The sequence below is a fragment of the Lemur catta genome, chromosome 16 (assembly GCF_020740605.2).
Source record: "Lemur catta isolate mLemCat1 chromosome 16, mLemCat1.pri, whole genome shotgun sequence".
Lineage (NCBI taxonomy): Eukaryota > Metazoa > Chordata > Mammalia > Primates > Lemuridae > Lemur > Lemur catta.
This window is the reverse complement of record NC_059143.1, coordinates 4,908,403-4,933,940: the sequence shown is the minus strand read 5'-3', so window position 1 is coordinate 4,933,940 and position 25,538 is coordinate 4,908,403. Positions and strand designations below refer to the sequence as shown.

General features: G+C 38.2%; 1 pseudogene; it reads left to right on the top strand.

Moving 5' to 3' along the window:
- Window positions 1–1,243: 1,243 nt before the first annotated feature.
- Window positions 1,244–25,538, top strand: part of LOC123621931 — a 51,982-nt pseudogene continuing 27,687 nt past the window's right edge.

Below are 25,538 nucleotides of genomic sequence, written 5' to 3'. Positions count from 1 at the left end.
TATTTGGCCCTGCATTACTGTTCTGGCAGATACTAGACGTTACCAATATTTTATATTGATTCTATTATTTTTTCCAGAAGAGTGTATCACAGTTAGCCAGGTACATAGTCATAATGGTATAAATTAATCTTGCTGACTATTAAAGTCTGGGAATTGCTGACTGTTCTTCAGAAAGCCAAGACTTTTTCTCATATGCGAGTTTTCTAAACTCAAGCCAGAGTTTCCCAGTTCATGTCAGGTGGTTGTGTGCAAGGGGGCAAGGATCAAGACAGGCCCACGACATTGGTAATGCTGATGTAACTGTGAGGACAGTGGGGTGTCGGCAGGTGGCCGGCAGGGAAAGGCACTGTGCTGTACAGTCTAAAACATTTCAAAAGTCAAACTTCACATTTGTTAGTTTCAAAATGATTGGCTGGCTCATGTAAGAAGTTCAATAGGCTATAAGAGACACAAAGATTTCAAAAAACTTGTTGATTAACAGCAAAATAACAATCTACAGCCTTTCTAGGGATGTGGCTTAAATTTGTGGAACATGGGTGTCAAGATGGACAATAAATGTGAGTCACACTTCACATTAAAAGCAGATTTATGGGTGATGACATGGGAAGATGCTGAGCAGGAAAGAGCCACAGGGCCTGGATTGGATGCTTGAGGATGAAGCAAATGGTCCTTTCATCCCTGCCTGGAGTGTCTCCATCCCTCTCTCCACACCAGGACAGGTGACAGTGAAGGGAAGGTCCTGGGGTTGGCCAGGCACATACCAGTTCCACCCTCCACTGTCCCTACTGAATATCTTTAATTAGTGAAAACATTATTCCTTTCTACACAGAGAAGTCAACATCTTAATTTAAAACCAGAGTTTGTGCTTTGATTCAGCTGTTACATTTCCTCATGAAGCTTGAGACCTAAAGAATATGTGGTCTGCTGCAATGACAACATGAATAATGATTGAGAAAGATGTATTACTAACGCAATGGTGGTCCAAGTCATGGAGAAAGTTTTGCACACTGGACTTAAAAATGTAATACAGTTTAATCTGATAAATTTTAAAACTTACTGCTGAGTGTGGGTCCAGTCATTTACCAGAAAACTCAGAAAGGAATGAAAACAAAAGTATTTGGCAGGATAGATTATCAAATCGAACATAGGTTTTTGGTAATAATCAGAACAACATATTAAGTATCCATTTCTCACATCAGTCTTTTCATAGAAAAAAAAACAGGGGCTATCACACTGTCACTAAATGTATGATGACTATGGCAACGATAATTACTGTGATGGACAGCAAGCTTCAGAAACTTCTGCCATGTTAAAACAGGAAGGTATTCCTATGATGGTGATGAAGATATCATTTTGGAATCAACCAAAAAATTACAGAAGGTATCCAGTGGCTTTATGTTATTGCAAATACTTGCACCATTTTTGCTAGCTGGCTTTGAATACTTTCAGATGGCATGACTTTGGATATAGCACAGCACTGAGTAGTTGCAATGGTTTGAGACTTTAGGAAATGTTGGGATGGGGATGAATATATTTTACATGTGGGATGGACATGGATCTTTGGGGACCAGAGGAGAAAGTGTGGTAGACAGAATAATGCCCCTCAAAGATGTCCAAGTCCTAATCCCCAGAACTATGAATATGTTACGTTACATGGCAAAGGGCCTGTGTAGATGTGATTAATTTAAAGCTTGGCGATGGAAACATTTTTCCTGGGTTATCTGAGTGAATCCAATGGATGCATAAGGGCCCTTATAAGAGGGAGGCAAAAGGGTCAGAGTACGAGGCGAGGCGAGGTGATGATGGAAGCAGAGACCAGAGGTAGAGAATGGGGGGGCGAGGGAGGGAGAGAGAAAGAGATGGAGATTTGAAGATGCCACGTTGCCAGCTGTGAGGACGGAGCAAGGGGCTGTGAGCCAAGGAGCACAGGCGGCCTCCAGAAGGTGGAAAAGGCAAAGAAACAGGTTTCCCCTAGAGCCTCCGGAAGGAATGCAGCCTTGCTGACACCTTGGTTTTAGAACTTCTGATCTCAAAACTGTAATATAATAAATCTGTGTTGTTTTAAGCCACTAAGTCTGTGGTAACCTGCTGTAGCAGCAGTAGGAATTTAATATGGAAGTGTTCAAAAAAGTAACAGAAGTTTTCATTTGAGTTTCTGCACTTCTGGTTCTCAAAAGGAATTTGGAAATGACATGGGCATCAAAATTAATCACTGTAGTGAATGTAGGGAAGATGGATTCATCCACTGAAAAGGAGAACTGGCAGGTTAGCCTTAAAGCAGGTTCCAGCAACAGTAGTTGTTTTTCTTGCAGTTGTAGCAGCTATTATATTGAGCTGCATTCCAGGGGGGAAAATACAAGCTTTATCATTCCATCACTTTGTGCTCTGGCATCTCTTCTGCAGAGAATAGTTTGGGTTATTGTTGGTTCAAAGAAGACTGGTATAAATCCTGCTAATGTCACTACACCCATTGCTGCTAGTTTTGGCAACCTTACAACTCTTTTCATACGAATAAGTCAGAGTCTATACTCCTGTCTTGAGACTTATTGCTACATATTAGTTGGTGCCTTTTTCTCAGCTCTAACTCCCGTCTGAATTGCAATGGCTGCCAAACTTCCAGCCACGTGGGCAGTTCTCCGGTCAGGCTGGGAGCCTGCCCTGACAGCTAGGTTCGTAAGTGGCACTGGTCCTTATTCTGGAAACATTTGTATGTGACCCAACTGGATTGGCATTGTTAGAACCGGTTCCCCGTTCAGCCCCAGGAACAGAATGGCAGAGTCCAAGGCTGCAAAAGGCAAAGGAGTTTATCAGCTGGCTCGAGCCAGGGTTCAAGTCCCAGAGCACCAACGCAGTGGTCTCTTTATGAACTAGGACCCCGCCCTGGGGTAAAAACTAAGCTTTTATGCTTTTCAGTAGGTTACGTATGCTGTGCATACCATTCCCCTTACCCCCTTAGTTCATTTGCTCCTTCAAAGGTGGCTTGATCGAGTTGTTTCCTGATTGGTTGGCTCCAAGGTGCTCCACGTCCCAATACTTTTCCAGCTGTTTTGCAGAGTCATTGGGCGGGAACAGGACCCATCCCAGGAACTCATGACTTAGGCCCACCCATCTTGGGGAAACCGAAACTTAGGCCTGTGTCAGGAGATTCAGCCTGTCATGGAGTCACTCCTGCTCCCCCTTCTGCCCTTCAGCATCGTTGCTTATATGAAGTTTACTAAAAATATTAGCGGTCACTGATGCAAGCAGAGTTTCTACCTAACTCTGTTTACCCATTTAAGACATTGTTGATCCAGAAATAAGTAATAAGTCTGCCGTAGTTTTACTGCTTTTAGTGATTCCTGGACATTTTATCCCTTTACATTTTTCACTTGGTTAACAAAAAAAAAGGTCATACTTCTTAGCTGTAATCTTTACAGTAATATATTTACGTGCTGCTGTATTGCAGGTATTTACCACGTTGTGGATTTCTGACAGGATGGCCCATTGCTTCTGGAGGCCAGGAATTACTCAGACAGCTTCTCCCTCCGCTCCCTAAGGCAACTGGTTGATTTGCCTGTTAATAGCCTTAAGTGTTCACATTCAGTGGTTTATGGGAGACTGAGATGGAGATGTTAAACACTAATGAATCCTGCTAACTCTTCTCACGTGATCAAGGAGAAAAACTTATAGCTCCTTTCCAAAAATTTTAAAGTAATAACTTGCCTTTTGCCAGGAAAGATTTATTTGGCCCAGATTCAATTAAATGGCTTTCATTTTTTTCAAAAAAGAAAGTGTTGAACTGGAATGAACAGTATTTGTGCTGCCTTTCATAATATAAATGATAATTCGACATTGACAAGGATACAAGCTCAATCTCTGGAATGTATTAAATAGAAAAGGATATATAATGTTTGCAATGAATAATTTTGAGACCACACACATAGCAGAAATGTACTTTATTATCATTTAGCTTGTAGTGCAAGGCTAGGAGAAATAGAGTTCTAGTTTAAGCTTTCCTGTCTCACAGATGTGTTGTACTGCAAAGCGAGCTGTAAAAGAGGCTCAACCAATCTTCTCATAGTTTTAACAGTGCTCACGTTTGTGCCAACCGAGGATGAATTTAACAATTACTCGTTAACCAAAAGATGGTTAGGTTATGCTCACCTAAGATATATTCTGCTGGGTATATGAAAAACTCAATTTTACTTGCATCCATTAACTACCATGAAGGAGTTCGTGGAAAGCAGCACGTCAAATGCAGAATGGCCTTGAGAGATCTTTAATGACAGCAAGGGCTCATTCTTGATTACTGATTTGTAAAATGACAATTGATTTTTTTCTTGAAAATTTTTAAGTAGTTAAGAACAGAAGGTAATCTAAGCTGCATTCATAGGGACAACATAGCATGAAAAATCTTGCACATGTGTGTGTATATGTACACATGTGGATGCATGTGTGCATGCCTGGGTATGTATGTGTGTAGCAGAGAGAAAGACATTAAAAAATGCTTTTGTTATAAAATTAAATCTTGGATTGATGATAGCAAACATCATAGTGCTATTGGAATATCATCATTATGAAGTTATTCCTTAACAAATTTCATTGATATGTGTTTGCCATTTGGCCCCAAAATTTTGCTGCCAGCCACAATTTAATATTTGTTACCTATATGATTAATAGCTTTTTCTAATTAAAAATAAACTGTACCGTTTAATATAACTAAGATATAAATAAGATTTAGAATGAGCAAGTGATTTATTTGCTTTTTAATTAAGTCCATAAAACTCTTAGGCTTATTCCTTTTTAAAAGAGAAGTCGGTGAATCTTCTCTGTTATCGTCACCTGCCTTCACACGTCACCTGTGTCCACAGACTTGCTTCCACACAGAGTCCCTGTCATACTCTTTTATGCTTTTCTAATGCTTTTTCTAAAATTCTAGTTTATATTCTAAATACTTAGACCAACAAGTTAATTGTTCACTAGTAAAGCATTTGATGCAATGCCTAGTTCATTTAAAAAAGGCAGTAGAGTAGTTTAGGTCCATCAGATATTTAATAAATTAACCAAATACAGGAAGGAAAAAAAATCACATTAACTTTGGTTATCACAGTATAAATTTTGTGTTAGTGTTAGCATTATTGAAATAGTATGTTGTTTATATTGAAGGAAGTGTTCCAGTTAAACTCTTTAAAATAAGGAGAATGTGGTTTAGAGTTATATATTTTTGCTTAGTTTTAAACTGTAAGTATTCCACTCTGTCTTGTAAGGAAGCTAGTGAGGCACAACACAAAATTCATAATAAAATTTCTCCTTTGGAATATTATAATGCTACATAGTAAACATGCATATAAAAAAAGAATGATAAGTTTAAGTTGATGAATATTTAACCACAGAGTGTCTTTGTTTAGTAGATCTCTTTTTTGGTTTTAGAACAGTTTGGATTCATAGCAAGTACAGAGTTCCCATTTGCCCTCTGTCCCCTGCCACACACACACACAACCTCCCCCAGGACCAGCATGCCTCACCAGAGGGGCACACTTGTTACAGTTGATGAACCTACGTGGACACATCAGAGTCCCCCACAGTCCATAGTTTGCTCCAGGGTTCACGCTCGGTGTGGTGCATTCTGTGTGTTTGGACAAGTGTGTGGTGGCCTGCATCCACTCTTACAGTGTCATTCAGAATAGCTTCTCAGCCCTAAACATCCTCCCTGCTCTGTTTATTCAACCCTCCCTACACACTAGCCCACCACAACCACTCATCTTTTTACTTTCACATAGTCCAGTTCTGCCTTTTCTGGAATGTCATAGCGTTGAAGCCATATGGTATATAGCCTTTTCAGATTGGCATCTTTCACTTACTAATATGCATTTAAGGTTCCTCCGGGTCTTTTTATGACTTGATAGCTCATTCCTTTTCAGCATTCATCCCTTATCTGCATGTGCCACAGTTCGTTTATCCTTTCACCTGTTGAAGGGCATCTCGGTTGCTTTCATGTTTGAGCAATTATGAATAAAGCTTCTATAAACAGCTGTCTACAGGTTTTTGTGGGGATACAAGTTTTCAGTTCAACTCATCTGGGTTAATACCAAGAAGCATTATTGCTCAGTTGTATGGTAAGTATTTGTTACATTTTTAAAGAAATTGCCAAATTATCTTCCAAAATGGCTGTACCATTTTGCATTTCTGCCAGCAAAGAATGAGAGTTCCTATTGCTCCACATCCGCGCCAACACTTGGTGTTATCAGTGTCCTGGATTTGGGTCATTCTGATAGGTATGTAGTGGTACAGGTTGAGTATCCCCTATCCAAAATGCTTGGGACCAGAAGAATTTCAGATTTTGGAGTTTTTTGGATGCTGGTATATTTGCATATACATAATTAGATATCTTGGGGATGGGACCTAAGTCTAAACATGAAATGTTTCATATACATTTTATGCATGCAGCCAGAAGGTAGTTTTATACAACATTTTAAATAATTTTGTGCATGAAACAAAGTTTGTGTACATTGACCCGTCAGAAAGCAAAGGTGTCACTATCTCAGCTATTCATGTGGACAATCTGTGGTCACTGTCTCAGCCACCCATGTGGACAACAGGGTTTTGTTTTGTTTTGTTTTGTTTTCTATTTCTCCAGGTCATATATGGTGGCCATTCCAACACCACACCCTTCTATAAGACATTTCATACTTATGCCACTGTTTAGTTTCTCCAACAGCTTGACTTTCTGCACCACAGGTAAACATAAATGCTTCCTTGTTTTCTTTTCACTCTTACCCATAAGAGCATGTGCAGGCCTTTTCGACAATATCTTTATACCATGGAGCAGAGAATAAGCTGGGGAAAAAAAGAAAAGCAATGCACATAGGTCTTGGCCCCCTGTGGGGCATCGTGGCACATCCAGCCTGCACACGTGTCATTTTATTACCCTTTGTGGGCAGGGTTGTGTAGGGGAATGTAAGTGCGTGGGCAAAAGATATGTCGTTGCTGAAGGGGATGGGAAAGGCCTTTTTTCCCTTGGAGATGCTGGACAACCTGTGTGCTGTGTACCCGAATGCCAACTGCAATCCATCAGTGAGGTTAGGTGTGGAATTTTCCATTTGTGTTATTATGTTGGGGCTCAAAATTTCAGAATATGGAGCATTTAGGATTTCAGATTCTCAAACTAGGGATGCTCAATCTGTATCCCATTTGTATTTCAATTTGCAATTCCCTAATGACTTATGATGTTGAACACCTTTTCACATATTTATTTACCATCTGTATATCTTCTTTGGTGAAGTGTCTGTTCAGGTCTTTTGCCCATTTTTTTGACTGGGTTGTTAGGTTTCTTATTGTTGAGTTTCAAGAATTCTTTGTGTATTTTCGTAACAGTCCTTTATCAGATGTGCCTCTTGCAAGTATTTTCTACTGGTTTGTGGCTTCTTCTCCCATTCCTGTGACAAAGTTTTTGCAGAGCAGAAGTTTTACATTTTAATAAATTCTAGTTTATCAATGTGCCTCATAGATTGTGCCTTAGATGTTATATTTTAAGTCTTTGCCATACTCGGGATCATCTAGATTTTCTCCTATGTTATCTTCCAAGAGTTTTATAGTTTGTATTTTATATTTGAATTTATGATCCATTTTGAGTTAATTTTTTGTGAAGTATGTAAGGTCTGCGTAGATTCATTTCTCTTTTTTTTGCATGTTGATATTCAGTTGTTCCAGCACCATGTGTTGAAAAGACTATCTTTTCTCCATTGTGTCGTCTTCTCTCTTTTGCCAAAGATCAGTTGACTATATTTATGTGGGTCTATTTTTGGGCTCCCTATCCTGTTCCACTGATGTATTTGTCTATTCTTTTGCCAATACCACACTGTCTTGATTTCTGCAGCTTTTTATTAGGTCTTAAAGTTGAGTAGTGTCAGTCCTACCACTTTGTTCTTCTCTTTCAGTATTTTGTTGGCTATTCAAGTTCTTTTACCTCTCTATACATACTTTAAAATCAGTTTTCAGCATCCACAAAATAGCTTGCTGAGATTTTATTTGGAATAGCATTAAATCTGTGGATCAAGTTGGGAAGGCATCTTGGCATCTTGACAATATTGAGTATTTCTAGCCATGAACATGGAATATCTCTTCATTTATTTAGTTTTTTAAAAAAAATTCTTTCATCAGAGTTTTGTAGCTTTCCTGATATAGATCTTATACATATTTTGTTAGATTTATACTTAAGTATTTTGTTTTTTAAGGGTAAATGGTATTGTGATTTAAAATTTCAAATTCCAATTGTTCATTCCTGGTATATAGAAAAATAATTGACTTTTGCATATTAATCTTGTATCCTACAGCCTGGATATAATTGCTTACTATTCCCAGGAGTTTTGTTTGGTTTTTGTTAATTCTTTTGGATTTTCTACACAGATAGGCATATAATTTGTAAATAAAGACACTTTAATTTCTCCCTTCCCAATCAGTATACATTTTCTTTCCTTTTCTTGTCCTATCGCATTAGCTAGGATTGTTGAAAAGGAGTGGTGAGAGGGGACATCCTTGCCTTGCTCCTGATCTTATCGAGAAAGCTGCTAGTTTCTCACCATTAGTAAGTACTTAATGTTAAGGACTAGTAAACAGCTATAGAATTTTTGTAGATGTTCTTTATCAATTTGAGGAAGTTCCTCTCTATTCCTAGTTTGTTGAGCATTTTTATCATGAATAGGTGTTAGATTTTTGCAAAAGTCTTTTTTGCATCTGTTGATATGATCATGTGATTAATATGCTTTAGTCTGTTGATGTTTTGATTTGTATTAATTTTGAGTGTTGAACCTGGGATGAATTCCACTTGGTTGTGGTGAATAATTCTTTTTGTACATTGTTGGGTTCCATTTGCTAATATTTTGTTGAGGATTTTTGCATTTATGTTCATAAGAGAATTTTGTCTATAGGATAATCCTGGCCTCATAGAATTATTTAGGAAATATTTTCTCTGCATCTCACTTCTGAAAAAAATTATGAAGAATTGGCATAATGTCTTCCTTAAATTTTTAGTAAAATTCACCAGTGAACACATCTAGGCCTAGTGTTTTCTGTTTTGGAAGGTTATTAATTTTAGATTCTTTAACAGATATAGATCTGTTCACATTGTATATGTTTTCTTGTGTGAGTTTAAGAGGTTGTGTCTTTCAAAAAATTGGTTGATTTGATCCAGATTATCAAATTTGTGGGCATAGAGTTGTTTATAGTATAGTAAATATTAGTAATTTGTGTCTTCTCTCTTTTTATCTTCATTATTCTGGCTAGAGGCTTATTGATTTTATTGACTTTTTTAAAAAAAACAGCTTTTGGTTACATTGATTTTCTCTATTGATTTCCTGTTTTCAATTTATTTGATTTCTGCTTTGATTTTTATTACTTCTTTTTGTCTGTTTAATTAAGACTTAATCTGCTTTTTTTCTAGTTTCCTATGAGAGAAGCTTAAATTATTGATTTTAGATTTTTTCTTTTTTAATATATGCATTCAATGCTATAAATTTCTTTATAAGCATTACTTTAAATATATCCCACAAAATTTGTGAAGTTGTTGGAATGTTCCTAACACAAAGAAATGATAAATGCCTGAGGTGATGGATATCGCAATTATCCAGATTTAATTAATTCACATTGCATACCGGTATGAAAACATCACATGTACCCTATAAAGATATACAACTATTATGTACCTATGATAATTAAAAATACTTTTTTAAAATTGCTCAGTTATATTTTCATTTAGTTCAAAATATTTTTTTATTTCTCTGAGATTTCTTCTTTGACCTGTGTATTACTTAGAAGGGTATTGTTTAATCTTTAAGTATCTGGAGATTTTCCAGATATTTTTCTGTTATCAATTTCTAGTTTAATTCTATTATGATCTGAGACAATACATTGAATAATTCCTATTCTTTTAAATTTGCTAAGCTGTGTTTATGGCCCAGAATGTGGTCTACCTTGGTAAATATTCCATGTAAGCTTGAAAAGAATGTGTATTTTGTTGTTGCTGGATGAAATAGTCTGTAGATGTCAATTATATCTAGTGGATGGATGGTGTTGAGTTCAACTATGCCTTTGCTGATTTAGACAATTTGTATTTAAAAAGATTATTGATATAGTTGGATTAATACCTCCCATATTTTTTACTGTTTCCTATTCATTGACCTTTATCTTTGCTGCCAGTTTTGTCTTCCACTCTTTTTCTGCCTTTTGTGGTTTTCATGGAGTATTTTATGTGATTCCTCTTACTCTCCTTTTTAGCATATCAATTGCACTTCTATTTATTTTGTACTTTTTTTAAGTGTTTGCACTATGAGTAGAAAAAAAACACAAACTGTTTTTCCTCTGCTCTCACCCCACAACAGTCAACACGGAAGACTTGTGGGACCGAACGTGCGGGGGAGTTTTCCCCACACGCTAAGCAAGCAGTCAGTTCCTGGCAGACAGCGGCTCAGTGTCTTCTAATTCAATTCAATTCTGACACTGTCTACCTGGAGACGGCATCAGATCCCGCAGGCAGAGGGCTCAGTTCCCAAGGCTTCCCCCCCCCCACTTCTGATGCCAGTCACAAGCCCCAGGTCATTTGCCTGCGCTTCTGACTGTAAATCAGGGCTCCCACAGCCCCCTCCTTGGGTTTGATTAGGGGGCTAGAGCAGCTCACAGAACTCAGGCAAACACTTACTTACATTTTCCAGTTTATTACAAGGATATTTAAAGGATACAAATAAGCAGCCAGATGGAGAGGTGATACAAAGGGTGAGATCTAGAAGGTGTTGGAGCATAGGAGTTGCTGGCCCCATGGAGTTGGGACATGTGGCCCTCTTGCAACATAGCTGCATAAGCCCCAGGTGTTGACTATCTGTAAACTCCCTGAACCCCAGCCTTTTGGGGTTTTATGGAGGCTTCATTAAGAAGGTATGATTGATTACATCATTGGCGATTGGTGATCAAGTTGACCTTCAGCCCCTCTCCCCTCTGGGAGGTTGGGGGTGGGGCTGAAAGTTCCAACCCTCTGGGTACATGGCTGGTTTCCTTGGCAACCAGCACCCCATCCAGTGGTTTCTAGGGACTTTCAAAAAATTGCCTTAGCATAAGCTCAGGTGTGTTCGAAAGGGCTTGTTGTAAACAGCAGTAAACTGTCTTTCACCTTTATTGTTCAGGAGCTACTTCAGGAAACAAGGACAAAAGGCCAGATACTTTAACAAAAGATATTTTTACTGCTGTAGTCACTTAGGATATAACAAGGCTTACAGGAGCTGAGAGTGGATGAAAACCAAAATATATTTATCATTATGTCACACCCTAGAGTTTACAATATGAACTTACAACAAATTCATGTTCACTTTCAAATAACACTGTACCACTTCACAGGTAGTATAAGTACCTTATAAAGAAAATATTCCTAATTCCTACTTCTGCCCCTTGAATCATTGCTGTTATACATTTCACTTGCGCATTAACTATAATCACTGAATATATTGTTGCTATTATTATTCTTACCAAACTGTTAATCTGTTACATCAGCTAAGAATAAAATAAGTTTTTTTATCTTTACTTGTTCCTCACTAATGCTTTTCATTTCCTTATGCAGTTCCAAATTTCTGACCTACATCACTTTCCTTTCTCTAAAGAACTTCTTTTAACATTTCTCGCAAGGCAAACCTACCGGTAACAAATTTCCTCAATTTTTGCTTATCTGAGTAAGTCCGTTTATGTCCTTCACTTTTGAGGGATAATTTCGCAGATACACAATTCTAGGTTGGTTCTCTCTCTCTCTCTCTCTCAACGCTTTAAACATTTAATTCCACTCACTTCTTACTTGCATGGTTTCTGAGGAGAAGTTAAGCATCATTCTTATCTTGGCTCCTGTATACATAAGGTGTTTTGTTTTCTTCCCTCTGAATTCTTTCAAGATTTATTCTTCAAGGTTTTCTGCAGTTTGAATTTTTTTTCTAAATTTCAGCTTATTATGGGGGTACAAAAGTTCAGGTTATATATATTGCCCATCCCCCCATCCCCCCGAGTCTGAGCTTCAAGCGTGTCCATTCCCCAGACAGAGCGCATCACACTCATCATGTAGGTATACACCCATCCCCTCCCCCCCACTCCCCACCTCTGTCTGATACCCAATTGGTTATTCCCAAATGTGCACTTAGGTGATGATCAGGGAAACCAATTTGCGGGTGAGTACATGTGCTTATTTTTCCATTCTTGGGATACTTCACTTAATAGAATGGGTTCCAACTCTGTCCAGGAGAACAAAAGAGATGCCAGATAACCGTTATTTCTTATAGCTGAGTAACACTCCATAGTATACATATACCACATTTTACTAATCCATTCATGAATTGGTGGGCATTTGGGTTATTTCCACATCTTTGCAATTGTGAATTGTGCTGCTGTAAACATTCGGGTGCAGGTGTCTTTTTTGCAGTTTGAATATGATCCAACAAGGGCACGGTGTAGTTTTTTGTTTGTTGTTGTTCTGCTTTGTTTTTTGCATTAATCGTGCTTGGTGCTCTGTGAACTTCCTAGATTCGACATCATTTGGGATAAGGCTCTTTCATCATTGCCTCACATATTGCTCTGTTCTTTCCTCTTTTTCTTCTCCTTCTGGTATTCCCATTACATTCTGGTATGTTACACTTTTTTTTTTTTTTTTTTTTTTAGGTGTTCCACAGTTGTTGGATATTCTGTTCCTTTTTTTTTTTTCAGTTTTTTAAATATTTTCTTTTCTACTTTGGGAGTTTCTACATATATCCTTAAGCTCAGAGATTCTTTCTTCAGTTTTGGGTAGTCTACTAATGAGCCCATCAAAAACCATTTTTCATTTCTGTTATTTTTTTGTATCTCTTGCATTTTTTTATTCTTTTTTATAAAATTTCTCTCTGCTTACATTACTCATCTGTTATTGCATGCTGCCTACTATTTTCATTAGAACACTTAGCATGTTAATCATAGTTATTTTAAATTTACATTACAACCATAGATGTGTAAGGAAAAAAAAATTTACAGTCTGATAATTCCAACATCCCTGTCATATCTGAGTCTGGCTCTGATGCTTGTCCTATCTCTTCAAATTGTATTTTGGGCTTTTAGTATTCCTTGTAATTATTTTTGTTAGAATGTAGACGTGATGTACTGAGTAAAACTCCAGTAAATAGGCTTTTAGTAATGAACTTGGTTAATTTTTTTTTAAATCTGTGAATAATTTCTTTTATTTTATTATAAAGCATTTGTAAATTACTTATTTACATTGAGCTATAAGTTTCATAAGATTTTGAATTTCCTAGTCAATTCTATTTTTATTTTTTAGCACAATAAAAAATGATTTGCAAGTTACATTTTTATATATTTACCAACATCTTTAGCCTAATGCATTACATACTCCAAAGCACATTCAACCCACCATATTATGTGATTATAGCTATTTATATATACTTATGATTATATAATTATAATATGCTGTATTATTCAGTCCTCATGTTATATTATGTAATCCTTGCAATAGTACCTATGAAGTAGGTGGAGATAATTATATATATATTTACATATGTATATTTTACAGAAGAAATTAAAATCATGGTTGTTTTTCTAAAGTTGACATATACAAAACGGTCACAATTGTTACTAAACTCCAGTTCTTCTGTCTCACAAATCTGACCTTTTTCTGTGATACATTTCTTTCCTCTCCATGAGTACTAACTAACTGTGAGGAATCCAACAGTAGAAACATATTTTTTAAAATATATTTGAGTATGGCTATATCTTTTAGCTTTCAGACAGGGAAACTTTCATTTAATACATATTGAAAAGTGGCTACATCCAACCATAAATTATTCATGTTCATAAGACCAAAAAAGAGAGATAAATAGAAACTTGAAAATAAAGATAAATGCTTTGTTTTAGAACATTTAACTGCCACCACCTTCCACAAACATAGCTATTTGTAGTAGATGTTAATAGGATGCCGGATTTGAGTTCTGTCTTCTTTCCCTTTTCTACCCCATCTTGGTTAGGGCAATGTCATGTCTAAAAGACAGACAGTAGAAAAAAAAAAAAAACCACCATGGAAAAACCAGTCACCAATTAGCTGAAATAATTATGAAAGGGACATAGATTCCTTTAAAAATATGACTAAGGGCCTTTTTGAAAACCTCTACCTAAGTGTGCAACTGTTATTTTTTAAGTATGTGTGTATGAATATGTATATGTATGTATATAACCAACCCTCCAATCTACTGTCCTTCTAACTACATGCCACTTTAGATCTTTATTAATACCACAAATAGACAGTTTATGCTTCATACAGTCACAGTTTTTTTAGTTTTATATACATATTTACAATTTTCTTTGCTCATTATTTTTTCCTGCATTCTTTACAGGTTGGTAGTACATGCTGTAAGCTTTTGTTTGTTTCAAAATGACTTCCACGTATAATTCTTGAAAGACAGTTTCATTGGAGGATACAATTCTTAGTTGACAGTTGCTTCCTCTAAGAAGTTTGAAGATATTCAACATTGACTTTTCTTTTTTCCTTTTTTTTTTTTTCATTTTAACTGATAAAAAATCTTCCGAGGGTCTAAATGTTGCACCTGTGTGGTTGCTTGAAAGATCTTTTTTTTTGTCTTTGATGTTCTGTAGTTTCACTATAATGTGACTTCTGAATTTCTGTTTTTTGCTTGTTTAGAATTTGTTAGCCTTCTTCAATCAAAGATTCTTTTTGGACAAAAATTCTGGTAAATTCTGAGAGTTTAATTTTTATTTCCGTCTTAGTTGAGTTATAACTTGAGTATAAAAATTCATCCATTTTAAGTGTACAACTTGATGAATTTTAACAATTATATATACTACTGAATTTGTCATCTCAACAAATTACCCTAAAAAGTGTCTCTGTGTGCTTTTTTCAGTCCCGTAAAACTACTGGTCTTTTCTCTGACATAACTTTGGCTTATCTAGAATTTCGTATAATGCTGTGATACATAATCTTTTGGGGGGTTTTGCTTCTTTTTACTTAGCATTATATTTTGGTGATTTATCCCTGTTCATATTAATATTACCATTTTGTTTTTTTTATTGCTCTATTATTTTATTATTTATATATATATACACACACACCACAATTTGCTTATGTATTCAGTAATTGATAAATATTTGGGTTGTTTCTAATTTGAGGGATACTATGAATAATACTGTTATAAACATGTTTATACATGTCTTCAGATACATATATGTTTGTATTTATCTTGGGTAACTACTTAGGAGTAAAATAGATAGGTCAAATGGTAAGTTTACTTTTTCCTTTAAAAGATACTGCCATACTATTTTCCAAAGTGGGTGTAATATGTTGTATTCTTACCAGTGATATATGAGAGTTCCATTTCTTCCACATCTTTGCCGATGCTTTGTATCATCAGCCTTTCTAGTGTGTATAGTGGTACCTTATGTGGTTCTAGTTTTAATTCCCGTAATGGTAAGTGATGTTGTATATTCTTTCATGTGCTTATCAGTGACTTGTACTTCTTACTTTTAGTAACTCTTTTTGTAGACCCCTCAAGATCTGTTAATTATGATTAGATCATCAACAAATAAAAAGAGTTTTACTGATTCCATATAGTTTTTATTACTTTTATGAATTTTATTTGTCTGTTGGACTGGATATAAATAAACAGAAATTCTGATAGAGTGCATTCTTGACTCATTTCTGTTTCAGTTGAAAAACATTGAGCTTTTCATCACTGGATATTATGTTAACTGTAAATGTTTCAAACATATCTTTTATCAGGTTTCAGGTTATTATCTTTATTCTTTCTTTCCTTTTCCTTACTTTGTTTTTAATCTACTCTTCTTTTTCTGAATTCTTTAGATCAGTAATTTCAGATTGTTCCCTTTCCTACTCTAGGAGGATGACAAGTACATGGCTTTGTGACCTGGAGTCTATGGTAGCACCAGAGATAATAGCATTAGATAACACAGGTCAGCGTTGGTATCTCTGAAAGGATGAAATAAATAGCAACTCACTTCCTTGCCTAGCATGTGAACACTGAGAAAGAAGGTACGAGAGTCATCAGCTGGTAAACCATCATGTATCTTAAGCTGAAGGGTGTAATTTGCTTTGAGGCCACATGGGCTTGACAACTCCTGAGTTATACAGACTTCTTCTATCCTGATAGCTACTGACAAGGGCAGGAGTCTCTTGGGCATCTGCCCAGGTGAGCTTGTCAGTCCCGAGGAGCAGAGGAAAATTCCTCCTCCCTATAAAAAACTTATTCTCAAAAGGAAACAGTGAAGATCTGAGCTAAATAAGCCCTGTGTAATATTCTTAAATCCACTAATCAGGTAAGTCACTGCCCGCCTGTGCTGGAGTGGGAAAGGGGCAGACGGTTGCCAGCGCTACAGGGACTGAGCTCCCTGGCAAGGGAAAGAGACCTCGGCTATGGGGAAGAGCATTTCACCCTAACTAACAGCCAAGACTAGGTTTGCGCATTAGTTCACCAGGGCTGCCTTAACAAAGTGCCACAATCTGGGTAGCTTGCAACACAAATTTATTTTGTCACAGTTCTGGAGGCTGGCAATCTGAGATCTAGGTGTTGGCAGGTGGCCTCTGTCCTCGGCATGCAGACAGCCGTCTTCTCCCTCTGCCTTCCCAGGGTCTTCCCTCTCCCTGTCTGTGTCCAAATTTCCTTTTCCTACAAGACAACCATCAGATTGGATTAGGGCCCATACTAATGACCTCATTTTAACTTAATTACTTCTTTAAAGGCCCTGTCTCCAAATAGTCACATTCTGAGGTGCTGGGGGTTGGGACTTCAGCATGTGAATTTGGTGGGATACAGCTCAGCTCATAAAAGTAGGACTAGCAGAGCTGCAGCAGAGGCCTTAAGTACGAAGGACAGCATGCAAATCTGAGGCCCCTGCCTTGTTTCTAAGATAATAAAAGCCCAGCCTCTCTTCCCACCCCCATGAGAAGTCACATGACAGGGGAGGGACAGCAACCTACACTGGGCAAAAATTTGGTGCAAAGGTCAGCATTCAACCCACATGTTGGTGCAAACTGGCAAGGAATTATTTTGCTGTCAGCATAAGTAGGAGCAGAAGTTAATTTCAATTATATAGAAAAAAGAAAGTCATATGTATTAAATATCTGGTTGATGATTTTAAATTTTAACCCACAACTTTGCAAATGTCAATGTAAGTGCTCTTTGATTACAGAGAAGGACACTATGAAATGTAGAAGCCAGAGGAAAGTTACCCCTTGGTATCCTGTTGCATTTAGTGAAGCTAGTTTTATACAGGTAGACTCTTCTAATCCAGGTAAGAAATCATTCCACACCAAATATTCCAGTCAAAAGAAACACAGACTTGATTCATTAAATGCCAGACTCAAGGTAGAGATCTGGTGGATTTGGGGAGACTGCTAAAGGTGTGGCATTCTGCAAATGACATACAGGCAAGTGTCCTACAGTGATGTTTTAGTCAACAGTGAACCACATATACAGCAGTGGTCCCATAAGATTATAATACCATATTTTTACTGTGCCTTTTCTATATTTAGCTATGTTTAGATACACAAATACTTACTTACAGTTGTGTTGCAATTGCCTACAGTATTCAGGACAGTAACGTGCTGGACAGGTTTGTAGCCTAGGAGCAATAGGCCACACCATATAGTCTGGGTATGCGGTAGGCTGGACCCTGTAGGTCTGCGTAAGTACACTCTGTGATGTTCCAGAATGACAAAATTGCCTAATGATACATTGCTCAACATGTGTCCCCATCCTTAAGTGACTCATGACTGTATTTTTCTTAAAACTCCATTGTCATGGATACTGCAGCCAGAGCCCCCTTTAGGCTGAAGCACCCATCATCCAGCTTCAGGGAAGGCTGAACTGTCAGCCCAGCAGGACCCTACAGGGCGGTCAGAACTCTAATAATGAAGGACAGAGATGTGAAGGTTGGGAGGGGATTACCCTATGGGCACAATAAAGAATTCTGAATTCCCTTTGACTCATGGGGCCTGCAAAAGTGGCCACTTTCCGTGGTTAGAGAGGATGCACCCCCAGTTTAAGGACCACGCAGAGGCTCAGCTGAGGTGGCTCCCCTAAGACAATGCTTGGCCCTCTCAGGATCAGCCCATCTTCTCTCCTACAACTAAGCAAATAACAAAGATCAAATCCCAAAAATCCAACTGGGAAGATGATGAGCCTGTGAAGGGAAGAGAGGAATGAAAGGCCCAAGGGGCTGCTTATCTGGTTAATACAAACCTCCAGGATCCCAGAGAGCACAGGCAGGACTGGCTCATGAGGGTGCTGCATCTAGGGGAATGGTCCTTAAAGACAGGGAAGGGGAAGGCAATGCAGTCTGCTGAGGGCTGCTCAACATGGTAACATGGTGTTGGAGTTGGCATTGACACACAAAGACCCAAAGCACACCAAAGCCCCCTTGAAGAGGAGAGATATACAGGGGCCACAGCAAAATTGATGGGGTCAGAGCAGTTCACAGCAGAATCTCTAGATCCACAGACCCACCCAGTGAGCATTTGCCCAGCCCCGAATATACACCACTGTGGTGGATTCATCTTGACTGTGATCAAAACACTGTGAGTTTCCATTTGCCTTTCCTGTCTACAATGCTTCAGCCAGCCCCACTCAGAATTTTTAGAGCACCAATATGCTTTTAATGATTTCATGCTACAAGATAGAAATTTACTTATTTCCACATGCAGTACAACAGGCTGCTTGTGGGAACCTTCTTGCTATTTTTATGCTAAAAATGGAAAGTATATTATATCTTATACCTAAGCCACCTCTCCCTCAAAAAAGAACAAACAATACTAAGTTTTCTAAGAAATTAGGACAGATTGGAGCAGATGAAAAATTTCTTTGGTATTGCTCCACTTAGTAGGCAGTGAATAAAATTTATTGAAAGGAGTTTTAGAACACTTTGACATGAATTTCCGCCAAAAAGTAGAAAAATATTTATTTTAAAATATGACCATGGACTCCTAAAGCATGTGTTCTTTAAGTCTTGGCAATAAACTAAGTGATCATTTGGCTGATTCAGAATCAGAAGCTTACATACAGAAGCAAAGAGGTAAATCTTAATGCATTTGTACATATTTAAAGCTCTTCAATGTATTTCAAACTGTGGAGCCAGAGTGCCTCTGCAAGAAAAATAGATTTTAGAAGAAAGTGAAAAAAACTAAACAGGCAGACAAACATAGATCGGATGAGGTTCGGAAGGAAGGATGCGTGAAACTACAGGAGGCTCCATGGGAAGAAGATGTGCAGAACTGGAAGGAGAAAGGCCCCCAAGATGCTTGGGAACCCACAGACCCGAGCTGATCAGCAGGTGCCATATTGCTTCATTTTCCCCTTCCCCTTCCCTACCTGCAGCTGCTGAGAGAGACAATTTAGCCACCACCTGGAGGCATCTGCAGGGAACGGGACCTGTCCTTTTGGGGACCTACATAGACTGAGGGGTACTAAGACTGTGAGCTCCCCACCCTCCAGCCCTCCCAGGTGCTGCTTGCCTGGTGACTCCAGGAGAGTGGGGCAAATCCTGAGGTGGAGAGACATTGACCCAGCTTGGGCACCCCATGGGTGACTTGAGATCAGCATTCCTCTCCCTGGCAGGGTCAGAGATTGATCTCTGAGGCCCAGGGGACAGGCCTGCAGACCAGATCCCATACACCCAGGTCTCAATAGCATCACCTGGGGGTACAGAAGGGATATTCGTGAACAGCCTACTGAGGTGTGTGTGCCCTCAGGGACAGATCAGCCTGCTTGAGGGGCAACCCTCCTCCCGTGGGAAAGCCATGCTCCCAGCTCAGCCTGCGATCCTGGGCAGGGAACCTTCCGGCCCACATCTCAGCCAGGGGAGATCTGCTGGCTTGAGGTCCTGCCTACTGGCAGAGGCCTGGGAGAAACCATGGAATAGGGGAGGGGGGAAAGGAGCGAGGCCTGCTCCAGACTGCAGGTCTCAGACAGCCACACCCCCACACCCAGACTTTTTGGCTGAGTGGGGCCATTTCAGTCCCTCCCTGGCAGCTTTTCCCAGAAGCAGAGAACAGACGTTTGATCCCGGCTAGCAGCATTTGTGGAGCTTGAAGGCAGGCTCACCCAACTCAGCTTCGCCCAGCCTCACTCTCCCACTTGCCCCCACTGAGGTGGAGAATAAGGACAGACCTGGAAGTCCCAGGGCCCCACCCACCACCTGAGGCACTAGAGTGCCTCTCTAGAGGAAGGAGAGCTGGTCAGAGGATCCAAAAACAACAACTGCAGCCTGCTTCTCCCAGTATGTGCCACCTACTGACAGGGAGGTCATTCTGAACACCCTTATACTGCATCTACTGACTCATCATACAGGGTGTGGTCAAATAGCACCCAAAACACCACCTACTGGCTCAGAGACTAAACAGGGTGTGTCATTATCCAAATGAAAATTTAAAGGTAAGAAGCAACAGCTGATCCAGATGAGAAAGAATCAGTGGAAGAACTATGGAAGTATGAAGAATCAAATGGAAAGCACAGCCCCAAAGGGAAACATCAGCTCTCTAACTATGGACATCAACCAAATTCAGAACACTAAAATGACAGAAGAAGAATTTCAAACATGGATTGTAAGAAAACTCAATATATGCAAGAGAAAATGGATAACCAACACAAAGAAACCACAGAAAAACAAATCCAGGACTTGGAAGAAAAATTTACTAAAGAAACTGAAATATTAGAGAAAAATAAAACAGAACTTCTGGAAATGAAGAATTTATTCAAGGAATTACAAAATGCAGTGGAAAGCCTCAGGAACAGGATAGGTCAAACAAAAGAAAGAATCTCAAGGATTAAAGATAACACATTTCAATTAAATAAGTTAGTCACAGAGATAGAGCAGAGAAATAAGAGAAAATAGCAAAGCCTACAAGAAATGTGGGATTATATGAAGAGGCCTAATGTACGAATCATAGGCTTCCCTGAGAGTGAAGAAGAAAATACACAAGGGGTAGATAAGCTATTTGAGGATATAATAGAGGAAAATTTCCTAGGCCCTGCTAAAAATCTAGATATCCAGATACAAGAAGCTCAAAGCACTCCTGGGAGATTCATTACAAACAGGAGGACACCAGCACACGCAGTCATCAGACTGACCAAAATAACCACCAAAGAGGCCCTCCTACAAGCTATAAGGTGAAAAAAGCAGGTAACCTACAAAGGAAAACCCATCAGAATAATGGCAGACTTCTCAACTGAGACCTTAAAAGCAAGAAGAGACTGGGCTCACATTCTTACTCTTTTCAAACAGAATAATGCCCAGCCTAGAATTTTGAACCCTGTAAAATTGAGTTTTTTTTATGAAGGTGAAATAAAGATCTCAGAAAAGCAAAGACTGAGGGAATTCACCAAGACAAGACCTGCCCACCAGGAAGTGCTCAAAACAGTGTTACACACTGATTAGCACAATAAATACTCACAAATGTAAAATCATCCAAAAGCTAAAGATCAAAGGCCAAATACCACAATGGCTCAAGAGAGAAAACAAAGCAACAAAGTTCAACTCAACAGGAGGAACAGAAATCTGCCCCACTTATCAATTCTCTCAATAAATGTGAATAGCTTGAGCTGCCCACTAAAGAGACATAGGCTGGCTGAATAGAGAAATATACACATGCCAAATATCTGCTGTCTTCAGGAAACACATCTAAGCCACAAGGATACATTCAGATTCAAGGTGAAGGGATGAAAGACAATATTTCAAGCAAATGTAAGTCAAAACAAAGCCGGTGTGGCAGTTCTGATTACAGATAAGTTAGTCTTCAAATCAACAAAGTAGTGAAAGACAAAAAGGATCACTATATAATGGGTAAAGGGTACCATTCAGCAAAAAGACATAATAACTCTGAATATTTATGCACCTAACTCAGGTGCACCCATATTCATAAAGGAAATCCTACTTGATCTAAACAAAATGATAAACAGCAACACAGTAATAGCCAGAGATTTCAACACCCATAGGACAGTACATGACAAATCCTCCAAACACAAAATAAACAAAGAAACAATGGACTTAAACAGAACTCTAGAACAAATGGGCCTGACTGACATTTACAGAACATTCTACCCCAAAACCACTGAATATAGTTTTTCTCATCAGCTCATGGTGCATTCTCTAAAATTGACCATATGTTAGGCCACAAAGCATATCTCAACAAATTAAAAAAAAAATAGAAATTATACCATGCATCTTCTCAGACCATAGTGGAATAAAACTGGAAATAAACTCCAACAGAAACTCTCACCTCTACACAAAGTCATGGAAACTAAACAACCTTCTGCTGAATGAATATTGTGTTAAGGAGGAAGTCAAGATGGAAATCAAAAGATTCTTTGAACTAAATGATAAAGGAGATACAAGTTATCAAAATCTGTGGGACACAGCCAAAGCATCCTGAGAGGTAAACTTATATCCATAAATGCCTACATCAAAAAGACAGAAAGATCAATCACAGACAATCTATTCAATCATCTCAAAGAACTGGAAAAGGATGAGCAAACCGACCCCAAACCCAGCAGAAGAAAAGAAATAACCAATATCAGAGCAGAACTAAATGAAACTGATAATAAAAAACTATACAGATTAATAAAACAAAAAGTTAGTTCTTTGAAAAAATAAACAAAATTACACACCTGTTGCTAGATTAATGAGAAGCAGAAAAGAAAAATCTCTAATAAGCTCCATCAGGAATGAAAAAGGAGAAATTAAAACAAGTGCCACAGAAATATAAAATTTCATCTATGAATACTATAAAAACCTCTATGCACATAAACTTAAAAATGTGGAAGAAATGGACAAATTCTCAGAAATACATAGCCTCCCTAGGCTCATTCAGGAAGAAATAGAATTGCTAAAAAGACCAATATCAAGTACCGAAATTGAAGGAGCAATAAAAAAATCTTCCTAAAAAGAAAAGTCCTGGACCAGACTGTTTCACACCAAAATTTTACCAGACCTACAAAGAAGAATTGGTGTTTATCCCATAGAAATTATTCCATAACACAGAGAAGGAAGGAATCCTCCCCCACACATTTAATGAAGCCAACATCACCCTGATACTAACACCAGGAAAGGATGTAACAAAAAAAGAAAATTACAGACCAGTATCCCTTATGAATATAGATACAGAATTTCTCAAGAAAATCCTAGCAAACCGAATTCAGGTGCCTATCAAAACAATAATCCATCATGACCAAATGGGCTTCATCGCAGAGATTCAGGGATGGTTCAACATATGCAAATCTATAAATGTAATTCACAACACAAAAAGAAGCAAAAACAAACACCATATGATCCTCTCAATAGATGCAGAAAAAGCATTCAACAAAATTGAACACTTTTATGATAAGAACGCTTAATAAAATAGGCATAGATGGGACTTACCTAAAAATGATACAAGCCATATATGAGAAATACACAGCCAACATCATACTGAATGGGGAAAAATTGAAAGTGTTCCCACTTAGAACTGGAACCAGACAAGGTTGCCATCTGTCACCGCTTGTATTCAATACAGTGATGGAATCCTAGCTAGAGCAATCAGGAAAGCAAGGGCATCCAAATGGGGCAGAAGAGGTCAAACTATCGCTCTTTGCTGACAATATGATCTTATATCTAGAAAACCCCAAAGATTCTGTCATGAAACCACTGGAATTCATAAACAAATTCAGCAAAGTCAGGTTACAAATCAATGTACAGAAATCAGTAGCATTCCTATATGCCAACAACAGTCAAGCTGAGAATAAAATCAAAGACTCAATACCCTTCACAATAGCAACAAAGAAAGTAAAATGCCTGGGAATATAGTTAACTAAGGAGGTAAAAGACCTCTACCATGAGAACTATGAAACACTGAAGAAGGAAATAGCAGAGGACGTAAACAGGTGGAAAACCATACCATGCTCATGAGGTGGCAGAATCAACATTGTTAAAATATCTATACTACTCAAAGTGATCTACAGATTCAATGTGATCCCTATTAAAATGCCAGAATTATTTTTTGTAGATCTATAAAATATAATTCTACGTTTTGTATGGAACCAGAGAAGACCCTGTATAGCAACAGAAATCTTAAGCAAAAAGAACAAATTGGGAGGCATCAATTTACCAGACTTCAAGCTATACTAAAAGGCTATAGTCCCTAAAACAGCACGATACTGGCACAAGAACAGAGACATAGACTAATGGAACAGAATTGAGGACCCAGATGTAAAACTATCCTCATATAGCCATCTAATCTTTGACAAAGCAGACAAAAACATACACTGGGGAAAAGAATCCTTGTTCAAGAAATGGTGCTGGGAAAATTGGAGAACCACATGTAGAAAACTGAAACAGAATCCACACCTTTCACCTCTCACAAAAATCAACTCACGGTGGATAACAGACTTAAACCTAAGGCATGAAACTATTAGAATTCTAGAAGAAAATGTTAGAAAAACTCTTGTAGATGCTGGCCTAGGGAAAGAATTTATGAAGAAGACCCCCAAAACAATCACAGCAACAATAAAAATAAATAAATGGGACCTGACCAAATTAAAAAGCTTCTGCACAGCCAAGAAAGCTATCACTAGAGCAAACAGACAACCTATAGAATGGGACAAAATATTCACATGTTACACTTCTGATAAAGGGCTAATAACTAGAATCTATACAGAAATCAGGAAAATCAGCAAGAAAAAAATCAAACAATCCTATCAAAAAGTGGGCAAAGGACATGAACAGAAATTTTTCAAAAGAAGATAGACTAATGGCCAACAAACATATGAAAAAATTTTCAACATCTCTAATCATCAGGGAAATGCAAATCAAAACCACAATGACATATCACTTATCTCCAGTGAGAATGGCCTTTATCAAAAAGTCCTAAAACAATAAATGTTGGCATGGATGTGGAGAGATTGGAACACTCATACATTACTGGTGGTACTGCGAACTAGTTCAACCTCTGTGGAAAGTAATATGGAGATACCTCAAAGAACTACAAGTGGAACTACCATTTGACCCAGAAATCCCATTACTGAGCATCTGACCAAAGGAATGAAAGACATTCCATAAACAAGACATATGCTTTAGAATGTTTATAGCAGCACAATTCACAATTGCAAAGATGTGGAAACAACCCAAGTGCCCATCAATCCATGAGTGGATTAATAAAATGTGGTATATGTATACCACGGAGTTCTACTGAGTCACAAAAGACAATGGGCATCTAGCATTGTACATAATACATCTACCATGTATTATCCTGGATAGAGCTGGAGTCCATTCTACTTAGTGAAGTATCATAAGAATGGAAAAAGAAGCACCACATGTACTCACCATCAGATTGCTATTAACTGACTTAGCTGACCAACACTTAGGTGCACGTATAGTGGTAATATTCACCAGCTGTTGGGCAGGTGGGAGGGAGGAGGAGGAGATGGGTATATACACACCTAATGGGTGCAGTGCACACTGTGGGGGGGATGGACACACTTGAAGCTCTGTCTCTGGCA